Genomic DNA, 15,647 nt, shown 5'->3' on the forward strand with positions numbered 1-15,647 from the left:
TATATCAAGATTTATTCTTAAAACAAGGACAACATTTTATTAAATGAGAGATTGAATAATAAACTCTATTCACCCGAATGAATCCTTTCAGCAATAATTCTTAAGTTAAGAGATTGAGTCCCAAATAATGGTCCACAAATCAGAAATTAGTTCTAGTTTCAGATCACAAGAAAAATATTAGTGTCAAGGTATGAGGTATACTATAGCAAGTTAACAAGTTTTGTGCACTGTTTTAACAGGGAGTGGGGGGCGGGGGAGAAAGGGAGCAGGGAAAGGGGATATGATTAAAGATAAATCCTAAAGAGTATTTTCAGCCCAGACTCAAAAACCCAAGTCATTCATACCTAATCTGGAAAAACATTTATAAAACATACATCTGCACCAAAGAGCACCATTTTTTATATTGTAAGCAGCAGGTCTTCATTTGCAGCAAATACTTTATTTTTATTTAAAGGAATGATGTTTTATTCAAAGGAATGATGTTAAGGTCAAAATCAATTTTCTCAAGTCAAATATCTGCTTTCCAAGATTGTTATGTAATGCCTCAGTTTTTCCAGAGGAGATTGGATCCAAGGTCCCAGCCACCTGGCTTTGAAATGAACGGTCCCAGGGCAATTTTCCCAACGTGCAGGTGTGCTCTAGTGCACGATGCCCTGTCTCTGAAATACAGCTCAACATTTGAACAGCGAGAAAAATTAGCTTGCCCTTTATCCTTGTAAGAGGAAACCTTGTGTCAGAAAATATCAGCAATGTTTCTAAGCTAAAATTGACTAAACCTAAAGCTTTAATTGTCAGGTGGCGTCCTGCAGTTTGAAATGTCCAAAGCTCAGGAGTCTCACGTCCATTGGAGCTTCACAGGGGATATGGGGAAGCCAGACATGTCTAAGAGGCCTGTCTAAAGAGATGCATTACTGAAAATATCAGAAGGACCTTATTAAAACAGCATGTAACATAGTCTATCTGACTAGGTCCTCCAAGGATTATGTTATAGAAATGCTCTAGTGAACCTCAAAAATTAGAGAAAAATGGAGTAATTTATTCTTACTGGAGATATTGTCACATGGAATATTTGGATTAAATGACAATTGGAGAGGTTAAAGATATTTGTAGTAAAAACATTTTGAATACAACATTACAGAAATAAATATGCATTTTATATTTTATCAACCATCTTTTTGCTTATGAGGGCAGCACTATTTAGACAAGCTGCAGGCAAACTATAAAGTATGGGAATTTAGTTTAGAATCTAATTATGTTAAAGTTGGAAGAACCCTTAGAAACCCTCTGGGCCAATCATTTCTAAACCTCCAAGTGTTTAAGAATTATTTAGGGAACTTTGTGACAGTGCAGACTCCCAAGCCCCACCTCAGAAATGTCAACCCTTGGAAAATGTTTTGGTTTTGAAGCAAGAGCTATGTGAAATGTAACTGGGAAAACACTACTTAGTCTAATTTCCGTGGTGTGCAGTAAAGGAAGCTGAGAATCTTAGAGGATCAGTGCCATGCTCAAGGACATACAGGGAAATATTATCAGACATACTTCCCTCATCGGTGGCAGAACACTTGGAGGCTGACATCCCAAGGTAGTAGAAAACCAGCCACTCATTACTGGTCCTGACTGAATAGCCCTGGCAACTGCTTTTGTTAGGAGTTAAGAAAATTAGTTTCTGCCCTTATTTATGTGGGAAAAAAATGTGTAGATAGCACTTAAGTGTCCTTTCTGTCATAGTAACACATATATGGCATTCACTGGGAATCAGGAGGGCTAAATTCTAGATTCAAGTCCTCCCTTAGCAATAAGATTCTCTTAGGTGAGTCACCCTCTGACTTTCACTTCGTGCATTGTTAATGAAGCTGGGTTAGGAGATACCTAATAGCTTTTTCAAACCTTGGATTATGAGTTTTACCACAGGCAAAAATATCCAAACTTCTTTTTCTATTTTATTCACTTTTTGGATTATGAGTTTTACCACAGGCAAAAATATCCAAACTTCTTTTTCTATTCTATTCACTTAATTGTTTTATGAATGATAATAATTATACCAATAGTTAGCAGATAGTGAGTACTAAGTGCCAGGCAGTGTCCTTAGCATTTTACCTAATTTTTTGGACTCAATCCTTATAATAACCTACTGTTACTATACCCATTTTTCAGATGCAAAAACTGAGGTACAGAGAAGTTAAGTATCTTTTCTAAGATTTCATAATCAGTGAGTCAGTCGTAGAACTAGGAAGAAATCAAATAAGGAGGGAAAGAAAAGAAAAGCAATACTGTATGATGACATATTTTAAATATTAGCTATTTTTTAGCATTTTATTTTCCCCTTTGTCTTCCCCCACATGAAACAGGCTTTTTTGTGCTTATGGCCTCAAAGAATGAATATGACAGACAAAAGAGTCTTTTTCTGGCATTTATCTTTCAATTAATTAGGCTTTTGGCGAAACCAAAACGAGTCACTGCATAGATGATTTGGGAGGAAACATAAAGAATGAAGTTTACACATGTGCGTGCATACACACACGTGTACACCTACACAGGTGTTCGAGCTTGCGAGAGACAAAAGCAATGAAAAAGAAGCATGAGAAGGCAGATATTGTAATGTAGAGCCTGTGTCTTGCTACCAAACCCTACCAAGGTGATAAAAATCTGCAAAGGAGTTTATGGAATCTAGAAGGATAGGGGCTTGAGCTTCATTTTCTGGGGAAGGCCAGCAATAGACAACCCAAATCCAGAGCATAAATGGCCAGTATTCTCAATGTTCAGGTAGTATCCATGTTCCCATGTGACATGGAAGCATCGGAATGCTTACCATCTCCTTAGAAGCAGCATCAAAAACACCGAAAAAACTGTTTGACCTAGGAGGACACGTCTGCCATAGCCTGGGTGCACAAATGGCAGAGGACCAGATGGAGTAAAGGATATGTCGGTGGCTGTCTGTGGGAAGAGATGACATTAAGGATTGTTGGACCATCTCTAACACTTAAGTATCCTTACTTGGCTGTAACTTGGGGAAAATCTGGTGAAATCTTGTACTGGTTGAAAATGGATTTCTGCCACCCGGGCAGAATTTGGGTTTAAAATAGAAAACAGTAAAATTTTATTTTCTGCATATTTGAGTTTGCGAAACGATGTCTATAATAAAGGAGCAATAATTCCAAGTTTTGAGAGGCAGTAATTAGCTTTGGGGTATGGTGTGGTTTTGTTTGTGCATTTGTGTGCTTCTTTCATTGTCTTATATGCAGAGAAAATAATCAGAGATCTACAAAATACTAACACAGTAACACTGACCATTAAATAATTACAGTTGCATCTGCAGGAGTTAAAAATAGTTGAAAAACCTCCATAGGAGCTCAAACCATACAGCAATGCTTTTGTTTCTAGTCATGGATACTCTGACTCCAGCACTAAACAACTTATAATTAAGTAATTTCAGTTGGAAAAGGTATTATAAAAAGATGAGAGGTGTGCCTGGCCAATATCTTGATTTTGAACTTTTAGCCTTTAGAACTGTGAGACAATAAATTTCTATTATGTTACTAGTCTGGGGTCTTTGTTACAGCAGCCATAGAAAAGTAATACAGAAATGTAATTGATAAGAAAACTTAAAAAAAAAAAGCTTGACAGAATCAACAGGAAGCTAGGGATAGCACACAGTGCATTACCTCTTCAATGCAACAGTGCATACCTTTTCAAAGCTTAGTACAATCAAAAAGACATTCTTGGCCCAGTCATATCCCAATTATTAGAATCTTTGGCCTCTGGTGAAGAACTCCCCTAATGCTCACTGCTGTTAAGAAAGAGTTCAACTTTGAAAGATGTTGCTCTTTTCTTTAATCCTTAAGGGAAGATGATTTGAGTCTTTATTCCTTATTCACCTTTAAAGAACCCACAAAAACCACTGCTACAATTATGTATACTCATGCTATCAATAGATATTTACATATAACAAAAGTTCAAAGCTCCACAGAAGTCTTTTAAAATCCCCCTTTCTATATCAGAATTACAAACTGGACTCTTTTAACTCCAAGACAAAAGCATGTGCACATTACACTTTCTATTAAATCAATTAAACTTAACAAGTAGTAGAGTTAATATCTAGTGACTTGAAGAGTATCAACTTACTGAAACTACCTATCTAAGATTAAATAGCTGGCTATATTTTAAAAATAATTTCCTAATAGTTAACTCTAGCAACCCTTAAAGCATTACACTAATATCCTTCAGATAAAACTTAGATATTTATTTTATTAGAAGCTGACAGGTGATTTGCAGTGCATCTCATAACTAAAACCTTTGGTGAAGAAATAATGTTTTGTTTATGTTTTTTCCTCATTGTCTAAGAAAATTTGTACTTCTCACCAATAAAATAAAATTCAAAAGTCCTCAAACATTATATCTTTTAGAGGAAAGTGGATATGTGGAAGTCCTTAGGAATAGTCCAGATTGTAGAAAAAGAGTTGCCAGAATAAATCCTTTGCATGAGTGTAGTATCTTACATGCAGTAGGCACTGTCTGTTTTACTTTATCCTTCATTATAAAAGTTTATATAAAGGAAGAGTATTTTATTTCAAACCAAGTAAGTTGAATGAGAACAGAGGGCTTTCTTCTTTAAGAGTACCTCATATTTATTTAGTATTTGACATAACCCTTCCATATGTATTATATCATTTGGTTTTGCAACAAACCTATGAGATAAGTATGAGTTGGCCAAGTCTACAGGAAAAAAAAAAAAAAAAAAAAACTCAGATTATACCGTTGGTAAGATCACCTAGCTAGGAAGTAGAAAAGCTGAGTTAAACTCAGGTTTCTAATTCCATATCCTGTGCCTTTCGGTTTTCTTCCAGGCCATACGGAAGCCTATCTCTCACACCACATCTTTCAGGGAAGTTTGTCAACTGGGTTTATGTTACAATAAAATATAACTTTCCTGCATGATTCCTTGATCTTGAACTGTTGTAGCTGATCAAGGCCTATTTGTAGCCAGAGTATAAATGGAGGCAAATAATATACTTTGATCTCATTACACATGATCTATTTCCAAGCTTCAGTTCCTGTAGTATATACTTGCTAAATATCAGCTAATAATAAAGTGACAGGAAAACATTTTACTCCATTTATTTTCTTGCTCAGTTAGAATGGCCAATGAGAAACAACTGAATTATAGCTGAATTTATAGTTATAAATGTTATCACCAGGAAATTGTTGGATTTGATGTTATCGTTTCTGTAATTACAAAAGAAATATCCATTCCACTAGAAGTTACCACAATATGGGAGTAATTGCTACGCTATTACAGAATAGTTTGCATGACATGGTTATTCTTTTCATACAAACTATAAATTATGTACTGAACATAATATAATTTATAATGAAAAACTTCACATGGCTTAAAGTAGCTACCAAATACAATTGGAGCTCTGTGGTTGTTACTAAGTAATTACATAATTATTTAAGTCTCACAAACTTTGAAATTACAAAGTACTTAGGAAAATCATTACCACGAGAAGTTAAATGGAACTTAAAATAGTTACTAATGCAATTTGGGTAATGTTTTTTTGTTGTGCTAAATGACAATGTCATCATTATCTTTTCCTGAGATAGCATCTAATGTATTTTAACAAGTGCTTCTCATTCATACAATCCTAGAAGCTCAGTGTAGGGGAAAAAAAAAAAAAACACTTAAACCAATTCTTACCCAAACTATGAGCCTATTCTATAGCATTCAAGACAACTAGTTATTGGGCTTCTTCTTGAACCAAGGCAGCCCAGAATTTCATAAATTAAAACAAAGTCAGTGCATTGGTTAGTATTCTTTGAATGCATGTGATAGAAGACCCAACTCACACTGGCTTAAGAGAAAGAACAAACTTACAAGCTTAGGTAATTGAAGAGCCCAAAGGTACTGGCTTCAAGCTTGGCTCTGGTAAGTATTCAATCTTCTTTTAAATATCTGGTTGCATTTCTCCATTGGCTGTGTTCTCAGATAGGCTCTCCCCCTGTAATGGCAAGATATCTATCAGAAGAGTCAGATACATCCTACAAGCTCAGTAATTCCAGTCGAGAAAATTTCTCTTTCCTAGTAGTTCCAAGATAGACCTATAATGTTCTGCAGTACATGCCTTCCCTTGAATCAATCATTATATACAGGTTTTCATGGGTCATGTGAACATCCCTAAAACAAGGAGGGTAGGGTCATTCCTAAAGAAATATTGTGATACTGTTAATAAAAGAAGAAAGAATGAATGTTGAGTAGAGAAATACAACAGATTTCCATGACAGGCAAGATTTATTGTTTTTCCTTTAATAGAGATACTTCTTGTCTTTCCCTTTCATAGTGGAGGACCTCTGGGAGATGAATTCTGGTGAAAATAAAATGGATCCAGTCAAATATTGGCCCAAGCTGGAAGCTGACATCTGTACTGTTGGCATTTACCATAAGCATGCCAGAAGGGTAATTACAAGTTTACAGAAGCTCTTCTTTTATTTTTCATCCAAAATGCAGTTGCTCTGGACACAATGTTCTCTAGCCACAATCCACAGAGCATTGATTCACCAGCACCAATCTTTCAAAAGTACTTAAATTTTTCTTCTGTGTGTGTGTTTTTTTTTTTTTTAAATAATGGTCATGCATGACTCAGGATCTCTGCTGACACCATTCATAGCCCACAGAACACTCTGGTGAACCACAAAGTCCTGCCATACATACTGATGACCTTAGAATCACAGAGTGGGGGATAAGGAAGACCTTACACTCACATGGAAAAGGGGTAAATTGTGTGATGTTAGAGAGGCTCCCACTCTAGTTCTCAGGTGTAGTGAGCATCTGTTATTCCTTCTGCCAACTATCTAAACCTCATTCTCAACAGGCAATTATCTCCCTATGGATTTCGGTGGGCAGTACAGACATCTGTCATCACAGAAGCTAAAAATGCCCCAAACACACTGTCCCAATTCCCCTTGAAGCTAGTGTGTGGGCATATGATCTAGGCTTCACCAATCAAATTCATCTACTCTGGTCTTTGACTAGGTGGCTAGAGATGCAAGGAAGCAAAGATCCAGACAAAGCTTCTCTGGGATTGGAGGCCATTGTTATGAGATCAAGTTCTCAGAGCAACAGAGCAGCAGTGCCAGCAGCCATGTCCAGTGTCTGAAGTCATTCGTGTCCGTAGCTTAAGTGCATGTCTAGGGTTCAGTGACAGCCACTCCAGGGCCATCCTTCTTGGACCCATCTGCAGTGTAACTTTGGTGTTATTCCCAACCACAGAACCTCTGAGCCTAGATTTCCGGTACTCAAGAGTTTCTATGAGCTCCCCATGATCTTTTTGGTTTTTTTTTTTTTTTGAAAGAAGCCAGTATCTGTTGCTTGCATCCCAAAACTCAGGCTGATATGTTTTCATCTCATGCAGTCTAGAAAGATTTTACCAGTGTAGTGTTTAAGAAGATGGGCTACAATCCTGTTTTGCATAATAACTCTATGATTTTGCTTTTAAGATCTATAACTATTCTCTTTCACAATCATCTTTGTGAAATGGAGAGAATGCTATTCCCTAAAACTGCTGCAAAACAAAGCACTTCACGTATCTCTGGAACATAGTAAAGTCTCAAACGAGCTTTTAAAGTTAAAAAAGAATTCTTAGTGTGGTGGCCTGGCTTCTGAGTTATAAGAAGCATTTACTGTCATTGATAGATAAAATGAGGGGTATATATATAAAAAAATAAAAATTCTGTCATGAAGAACATTTAAGCATTTTAAATTTTTAACATTTCCTAATCTATTTAAATAAGTTTGTCTGCAGTAGTGGCCTTGATAAAGGGTGGAGGGAGCCTTGCTTGGTGGGGAAGTGACTTATAGGTGTTTCTGAGGTATCTCCCTGCAGGGAGTTGGGTGCAGGGGGTGAGAGCCCTCTAATAGGTTAGTTTACAGTTCGATCTCTATAAAAATGTAAAAATATATATGTTGTGATTCCCCTCATTTATACTTTAGCATATTTAATGGGTCTGATCAGGTGTTGGGTAAAGGTATGAAGCAAAAGAGGATGACTTATAAATCCTGAAAGGGAGGGGGACCTCGTAGCTGAATTAGAGGGGAAAATGACACTATGGTGGTGCCTGGGCCACCCCTAGAGAGGAAGAGTGAATTTTCTGTCATACCTTTGCCCTCCTAAATATTGGTGATTGACTCCTGTTTTGCTGTGGAATTTTACTGAGAAACTAAAAACGTATGTGCTTATTTTTCTTTTGGACAATAATTATAGCAGAAAATGCTCCCCAGCTCTTGCAGGCATTTACCCCCCATACTCAGACAATTGTAGCAGAAATTGGAGATGACAGCTATGGTAGAAAGATTGAGAAAGAAGAGAAAGGGAAAAAGCCCACGTTACTAAGTTAATAACCAGAAGAACATCTAAATAGGGGCAGTTTTCTTACAATACCACATACTATTTCTTAAACAGAGTCATTCTGTGGTTTGTAATCAAGTGTCTGAATTCTGAATTTATAGGCCCCAGGATGGTAAGTGTGGTTATATGGTATTTAGCAATTTTGTGTGGTGTTGTGCTAAATATGGAAAAGTTAGAAAAGTATTTCGGTTCTTTTCCTTTGAGTCTACTCTAAAAGTTGGGTTGGATGACAGCTAAAAAAAAACATCAGCCTGGCAAGGGGCAATCAGGTTTATCTGCACTGGAGCTTTAATTTTGTTTGAGAAACATCTCTTTAGAATATGTCTAACCTAACTTCTTCCTTCTTGCTCGTATTGCAATCATTTCTCAAAATCTTAAAATATATTTTATACATGATGATGAATTTCCGTTCAGTATAAAAAAAAAAAAAAAAGATGTCTTATAGTTACAATCTTCTCCGGGATCAGAGATAGGGTCTATTCATAATCCCTGGAAGTTTTAAGCACAGGATGAAGGTTCACTAGCTAGGGCCTTGGGCTCTGAAAACATTTCTCGGTGTTTAGGGGCAAGAACAGACAGTAGAAAGAAGTTGGAATCTGACAGTCTGGGCTTCAAAGGTTTGTTCTGCCACTTGCTGACACAGAATTTGAGAAAAAATTCAGTGGCCTCCAACAGCCCTTTCAAATCTAAGTTTCAATGGTGGGATTGTAGATTTGATATAAAATTAAAATGTTAACACTTTCTATGCCAGATCTTACTTTTTCAGGATCCATGGTGGTTTAGAAGTTCCAAAATCAATGGTATTTTAAATTATCTTTTACTTTAGTCTAAAAGTCATACAAAGGCATTCACTACATTTCCTCAAGGGTTACACCTCATTTTTGGTCCCAAATCATATTAATGTACCTTAGTCTCCCACCATTTTTGTCACAATTGATTCCAAAAGATTTCGGACTATTTTTAAAACTCAATTTCATACTGAAAGTAAAAAGATTCATTACTGTTAATATATTAAATGGATGTACCATAGGTTCTAATAGTTTTCCAAATAAATGTTTTAAGTCAACATGGCAGAATAAGAAGAATGCGAGCTTAGTCTCAAATTGCATTTTGACCAACTGTTATCTCTGCCACTGCTAGCTGTTACTCCTTTGGAGGCAAGTTACTTATTTTTCTCATCTATTAAATGAATATAATGCTTACCTCTTATGACTACTATAAGATTAGAGATTACAAAGCATTCATAGTAGGGTCCAGCATATGATAGGAGTTCAAATTAGAACAAAAGGGAAATTGCAATATGATTTTGCTAGGTATGCAGTTGCCTAAGGTAATCACTTTGAAGGAAAAAAAATCCTTCTTTTGCACGTATAAGTTGTGGTTTTTTAAAGCATTGGTTTTATTTCCCTAAGGTTAAATTGACTATAAACTCTTGAGACCTTCTAAGATGAATATTTTCTAAGTTCACACATTTCTAGTCATGTATTCTTTACCAATTCAACAATACTATTAATCATACTCATCACTGCAGTTTATTCAGATTGTTCCCAGATAAGGAGCTTCAGAGAGTGTTACCAAGTTGGCATATTCCCTCCCCTCCCAAGCACAACTCCTCAGAACGACTGAAATGCTAATGCTAGACAGATATTCTTACCATAAAAATATATGAATAACAGTACCATAAAACAATAATAAAGCTGTGCTTATGATGTAACGTTGACAACTACTCTCTCCCTGACCCCAAGTTCCTAGCCTTTACACTGGTCATTACTGGTCCTGAGGATGGTAGAGAAGGTAGAGGTTCCTCCCCTGGAGGTTTCTTTCTTCTGTGGCTGCAGTCTGTCCTGTGTGCTATTTTCTTGGTTCCAGAGAACATTGAAGAGCTGCTCTCTTCACTCAGCCCTGTGCTTGTCCATCTTTTCTGACAAAGCCCTCTCATTGGATGGGTCCTTATATGGTTTTTTCTTTCTCTCTCACATTCACTATCATTCTCATGATCACCATTTTCCTTAGCTCACCAGTCATCTTGGTTTCCCTTTGTTCACACCTCTCAGTCTCTGCCCATTATATCCTCTCTATGGCACGTTATTAGAGTCATGTCACCACATTGGTTGAATATCTACCACATTTCATGACATAACTTTCTAAGTGATATGAGTGAGGTGTGTGCAAAAGTTTTAGAAAGGAAAAAAGGTGAGAAAATAATTAGTTTGGCCTATAGAAACCTAGGAAGATATCACAGAGGAGCCAGGACTTGACAGATGATTAAGCTCAGCGCAAAGAGAGAAGGGAATGGGATTTCAGGTGGAAGGAATGAGAAAATCAATGGCAAGAAAGCAGGAAAATCCATAGAATCAGGAAAAAATGTCCACTATGAGTCACCTGTTGAATGTGTGGTAGAGAGTAACTGAGGATGAAACTGGGAAGGGAAGTTGGGATCAAATCACAAGGAGCTAAATAGAGCTGTTTATGGAGTTCACATTTACACTGTTGGCTATAGGAAGTCACCAAAAATGTTAGACATGGCAGTGACATGATAGAGCTGCAATTTTAAAATAAATGTTTTAGCACAATGGGGGCAAAATAGAAAAAACAGATACTAGAGATAGGGAAATCAGTCAAGAGGTATTTGAGAGATCCACACTAGCAAGAATGAGCTTTTACTATTGAGTAGCAAGGGAAAAAGAGGATGGGATTGAATCAAATGACATTTAAAAGAGAAAGTTACAGGATGAGATGATTAACTGAAACTGAAAATAGAAGACATCAAAGATGATTCTGAGATGACATTTTTAACTCCTGTGTTCTAGATAGATAGATGATGGATAGATGATAGATAGATGATAGATATAGATAGATAGATGATAGATGATTGATTTAGATGATAGATAGATAGATAGACAGACAGACAGACAGACAGACAGATAGATAGATAAGGGTTTAGGCCCGACCACATATCTATAAAGACAAACTAGCTAATCAATCATTAAGGTAAAAACAAAACAGAACTCCTCTTATCTCCATCTTACTTTCACCAGTACCCTTTTTTAAATCTAAACACCTGCATATAATATACTACCATGATGACAAAGCACTCAGTGCATGCACAATAGACTAGAAGAGCTTCAAAATGCTCATCTCTTTTTCAGAAGAGCTGGGCATCTGGAATAAGTTACAGGGAGGTTATGGAACTTTCTTCCCTGGAGGTCTTTTACAACAAGCTAGATACCCATCTGTCCATGATGGCTTAGGTGTGGTCCTCTCTGAAGCCTGGGAGGTGGCCTATTTGAATTCTTGTGATCTCTTCCAGGCCTACAATTCTATGCTTCTACATCATTTTATGGCTTAACCCCAAGGTATATTATTCATTTAATAAAATAAATAATAAGATAAAACTTGGAATTTTTTATGGACACTGTCATAGAACGTATTCTGGAAATTCTTAAAATTAACCAGCGAGTCCATCGAATAAATTATGAATGATGTTATGGGTCAGGATTTCCCAAAGTGTGTTTAATGAAACTAGTGCTCAATATTTTTGTTCAAAAAAATGAGAAATTCACAGTATACTTTGGCATATCAAAGTCCTTATATGTCCTATAGGAAAGAAGTTTTTAAATTTTTATCTAGAGCTTCTCAAAACTTTTAGAAGAGATAAATATATCTATAACTATATATATGACTCTCTCACCTCTCTCTCTCCCCCCTTTCTAACTTACTATGAAAATGAGGTTTCATAGACACACTTTAGTAAGTAGTATTCTGACTTATTCTTCTTATCATAAGAAAATCTGGGTTGGGCATATTACCAATAACATCTAAGCTTGTCCAAGGATGATCTTTGGTTAATCTGGTAATTGAGTTATTTTAAAATTAGTTTGTTTCTCTATTAATGGAGATAATAATACTTACCTTATATAGTGGTTAAGAGGATTAAATAAAATCAAATGTGTAAAGCTCCTGGCACAAGACCTGATACTTTGTAGGTGTTTCATAAAAGTTAGCTTCCTACAATTTGTTTCTCCATTAAGTTTTAGTACCTAATACATCTTACAAATAAATAGTTTACGGGCAAAAATGTTTAAGTAATTTAAACCTTTGCTTCTGCTAAGAAATTAACATATTATCCTGTGTTAAGTTAAAATGCAGAAGATCAAGTGATTATTCTTCAATAATCGTGATTATATGGAAACATGTGTGTATATTCACAAGGGCCACTGTAAGAAAATAAGAATATTTGTAATAAGTGGTAGGATCATGAGCTGTTTGTTTCATTTTAAAAAGTTAATGGATTTTAATTTTTAGAGTAGTTTTAGATTTACAGAAAAACTGAGCACATACTAGGAAATTTGGGGAAAAATTCACACCTTAATACTGAGTTTGCCAATCCATCACTATGGGATATCTCTAATTGTCTTCTTTCATTTATTACAGTAATGTTTTATAATATATGTGTACATTTGTTACAGACTTTTAAAGTATATCCATATTTCATGTTTTTATGCTATTTTAAATGATATTGCTTTTTAAACTTTAATTTCAAATTGTCAATTGCGATCACATAGAAATATAATTGAATTTTGCATATGGACTTTTTATTCTGCAACCTTGCTAAATTCATTAATTAGTTCTTACAGTTTTTTTAAAGATATCTTAGGATTTTATACATAGAAGCTTATTGTCATCCATTGATCGATCAAGAAAGTTTTACCTCTTCTTTTCCAGTATGTTTGTCAAGATATATTATCTTTTTAATATGTTACTGGATTCAAATTATCAATGTTTTGTTAAGGATTTTTGATCTATGTTTATGAATGATATAGATCCATAATTTTCATGTCTAGTAATATCTTTCTATTGTTTTGGCAACAGGTTAATGCTAGCTTCCTAAAGTGAATTGAGAAATATCCTCTCCTTTTTTGCTTCCTGGAAAAGTCTATGTAGAATTGATATTATTTCTTCCTTAAATGCCTGGTATAATTCATTAGTGAAGTTTTCTGGGCCTAGGATTTTCTTTTGCGGGGAGATTTTAACTCTGATTTTAATTTAAAAAATAAATGTAGAGCTATTTGGCTTATCTTCTCTGTTTGGTGTAAGCTCTCGTACTCTGTGTCTTTCAAAATATTTCATCCATTCCATCTAATCGAAGAATTTGTTGGCATACAGTTATTAATAATATTGTTTTATATTTCTTTTAACATCTGTAGACTCTGTAGTTATATTCCTTTTTTTATTCCTGATAGTGAGTGATAATTTGTGATCAGCCTATTTAGAGTTTTAAATCAATATTATGGGTATTCTCCAATAACTAGCTTTTGGATTTATTTTTCTCTATTGCTTTCATAGTTTCATTTTTCTTATGTTTCATTGGTTTCTGTAGTTTTTACTTTTACTTCTTTCTTAATTAATTACTGATGCTCTCCTTTTCCTAGTTTCTTCAGGTAGAAGCTTTGATCATTAATTTTATAACTTTATCTATAATATAATCATTTAATGCTACACATTTTTATTTATGTATAATACTTTTAATCAATCTCACTACTAGATATGTCTTTTCAATTCATACCAGATTACTTTCTAATTTCCCTTGTGATGTTTCTTGAGCCCTGAGTTATTTACATTGTGTTGTTTAATTTCTATTTATGAATTTTCCAGAAATATGTTCTATAATTGATTTCTAGTCAATTTTAATGTCGCTGTTGTCAGAGAAAATACTCTGTAAAAATTTAAATCCCTTTAAATTTTTTGAAACTTGTTTAATGCCCCAGGATATTGTCTATCTTTGTGAATGTCTCATGTACTTTTGATAAGATAATATAGTATGCTGTTGTTGGGAGTTTAGTATAAATGAAAATTAGGCTAAGTTGTTTCCTTAGTCACTTGAGACTGCTGTAATGAAAATATCATAGACTGGGTAGCTTAAGCATAAACATTTATTTCTCACAGTTCTGAAGGCTGGGAAGTCCAAGATCAGGGTTGCCAGGAGATCCAACAGCTGGTGAGGACTCTTCTTGGTTTGCAGATGGCTGTCTTCCTGCTACATCCTTACATGATGGAGAGCTGGGAGCAAGAGAAAGCATCCTGGGTAATAGTCTTTGTTCTGAAGTTTACTTTGCTATAAATACAGTCATCCAAGCTTCCTTTCTATTAGTGTTTTATGTTATATATTTCCTCAACCTTTTACTTTTAACCTATGTCTTTATAGATAAAGTGGGATTCTTGGGATTCTTGTAAAGTGCATATATTTATATCTTGTTTTTGTATCCAATTTGACACTCTCTGCCATTAATTGAAATGTTTGGAAAATTTTCAATTTAATGTAACTATCAACAAGCTTGGGTTTAATTCTACCATCTTGCTTTAAAGTTTTCATTTGTTCTGCTATTTTTCTTTTTTGTACTCTTTTGCTTCCATCTTCTGCATTAACTTAGTATTTATTATGAAACCATTTTGTCTCCGCTATTGGTTTGTTAGCATACATCTTTGCTTTAATTTATTATTTTTTTACTGTTGTTGTTGTTATTATATTATTATTAATTAGTAGTAGTAGTAGCAGTAGTAGTAGTAATAGTAGTAGTAGTTGCTTAAAGCCAGGGGATGGCAAACTTTTCTTGTAAAGGGTCAGGTAGTAAATATTTTAGGTTTGTGTTGCAACTAATTAACTTTGCCATTGTAGTTGATAAGCATCCATGGACATCATGTAAAAGAATGAATATAGCTGTGTTCCACTGAAACTTTAAAACTACAAAAACAGGCAGCATGCCAAATTTGACCCACAGGCTGTAATTTGCCAGGCCCTATTGTAAGTTTTGCAATATATATCTTTAACTTATCCAGTCTAAGTTCAAATAATATTATGTTACTTTGTCTATAATGTAACAACTTTACAAAAGTATACTTCCACATACCACCTTCCAAACATGGTGTTATTTTTATCATATATTTTTAATCTGTATATGTTATATTCCCCATGATACATTGTTATTATTTTGCTTTAACTTTAAATTATCTTTCAAATAAATTTAAAATGAGGAGAAATGCCTTTTTTTAAATTTACCAGATAGGTCTACTTTTATCTTTCTTCATTCCATTGTCTAAATCCAAATTTCTATTTAGTATCATTTTACTTCTGCTTGTAGAATTTCTTTTAATATTGCTTAAAGTGCAGATTTGCAAGTGGTTAATTCCACTATTTTTAGTTTTAAAAATTATTTATCTTAGATTTTTATAAGACTCTTTTGCTGGGAT

At 34.8% G+C, this 15,647-nt stretch overlaps 1 long non-coding RNA gene across 1 annotated transcript in view; it reads right to left on the bottom strand.

The window, feature by feature from the left end:
* Nucleotides 1-5,885: 5,885 nt before the first annotated feature.
* LOC112469538 overlaps nucleotides 5,886-15,647 on the bottom strand; it is a 228,085-nt gene continuing 218,323 nt past the window's right edge. The window contains exon 3 of the long non-coding RNA XR_003042655.1: nucleotides 5,886-5,996. This is a non-coding gene — a long non-coding RNA (uncharacterized LOC112469538). The remainder of the gene's footprint in view (nucleotides 5,997-15,647) is intronic.

The sequence above is a fragment of the Pteropus alecto genome, unplaced genomic scaffold (assembly GCF_000325575.1).
Source record: "Pteropus alecto unplaced genomic scaffold, ASM32557v1 scaffold86, whole genome shotgun sequence".
Taxonomy (NCBI): domain Eukaryota; kingdom Metazoa; phylum Chordata; class Mammalia; order Chiroptera; family Pteropodidae; genus Pteropus; species Pteropus alecto.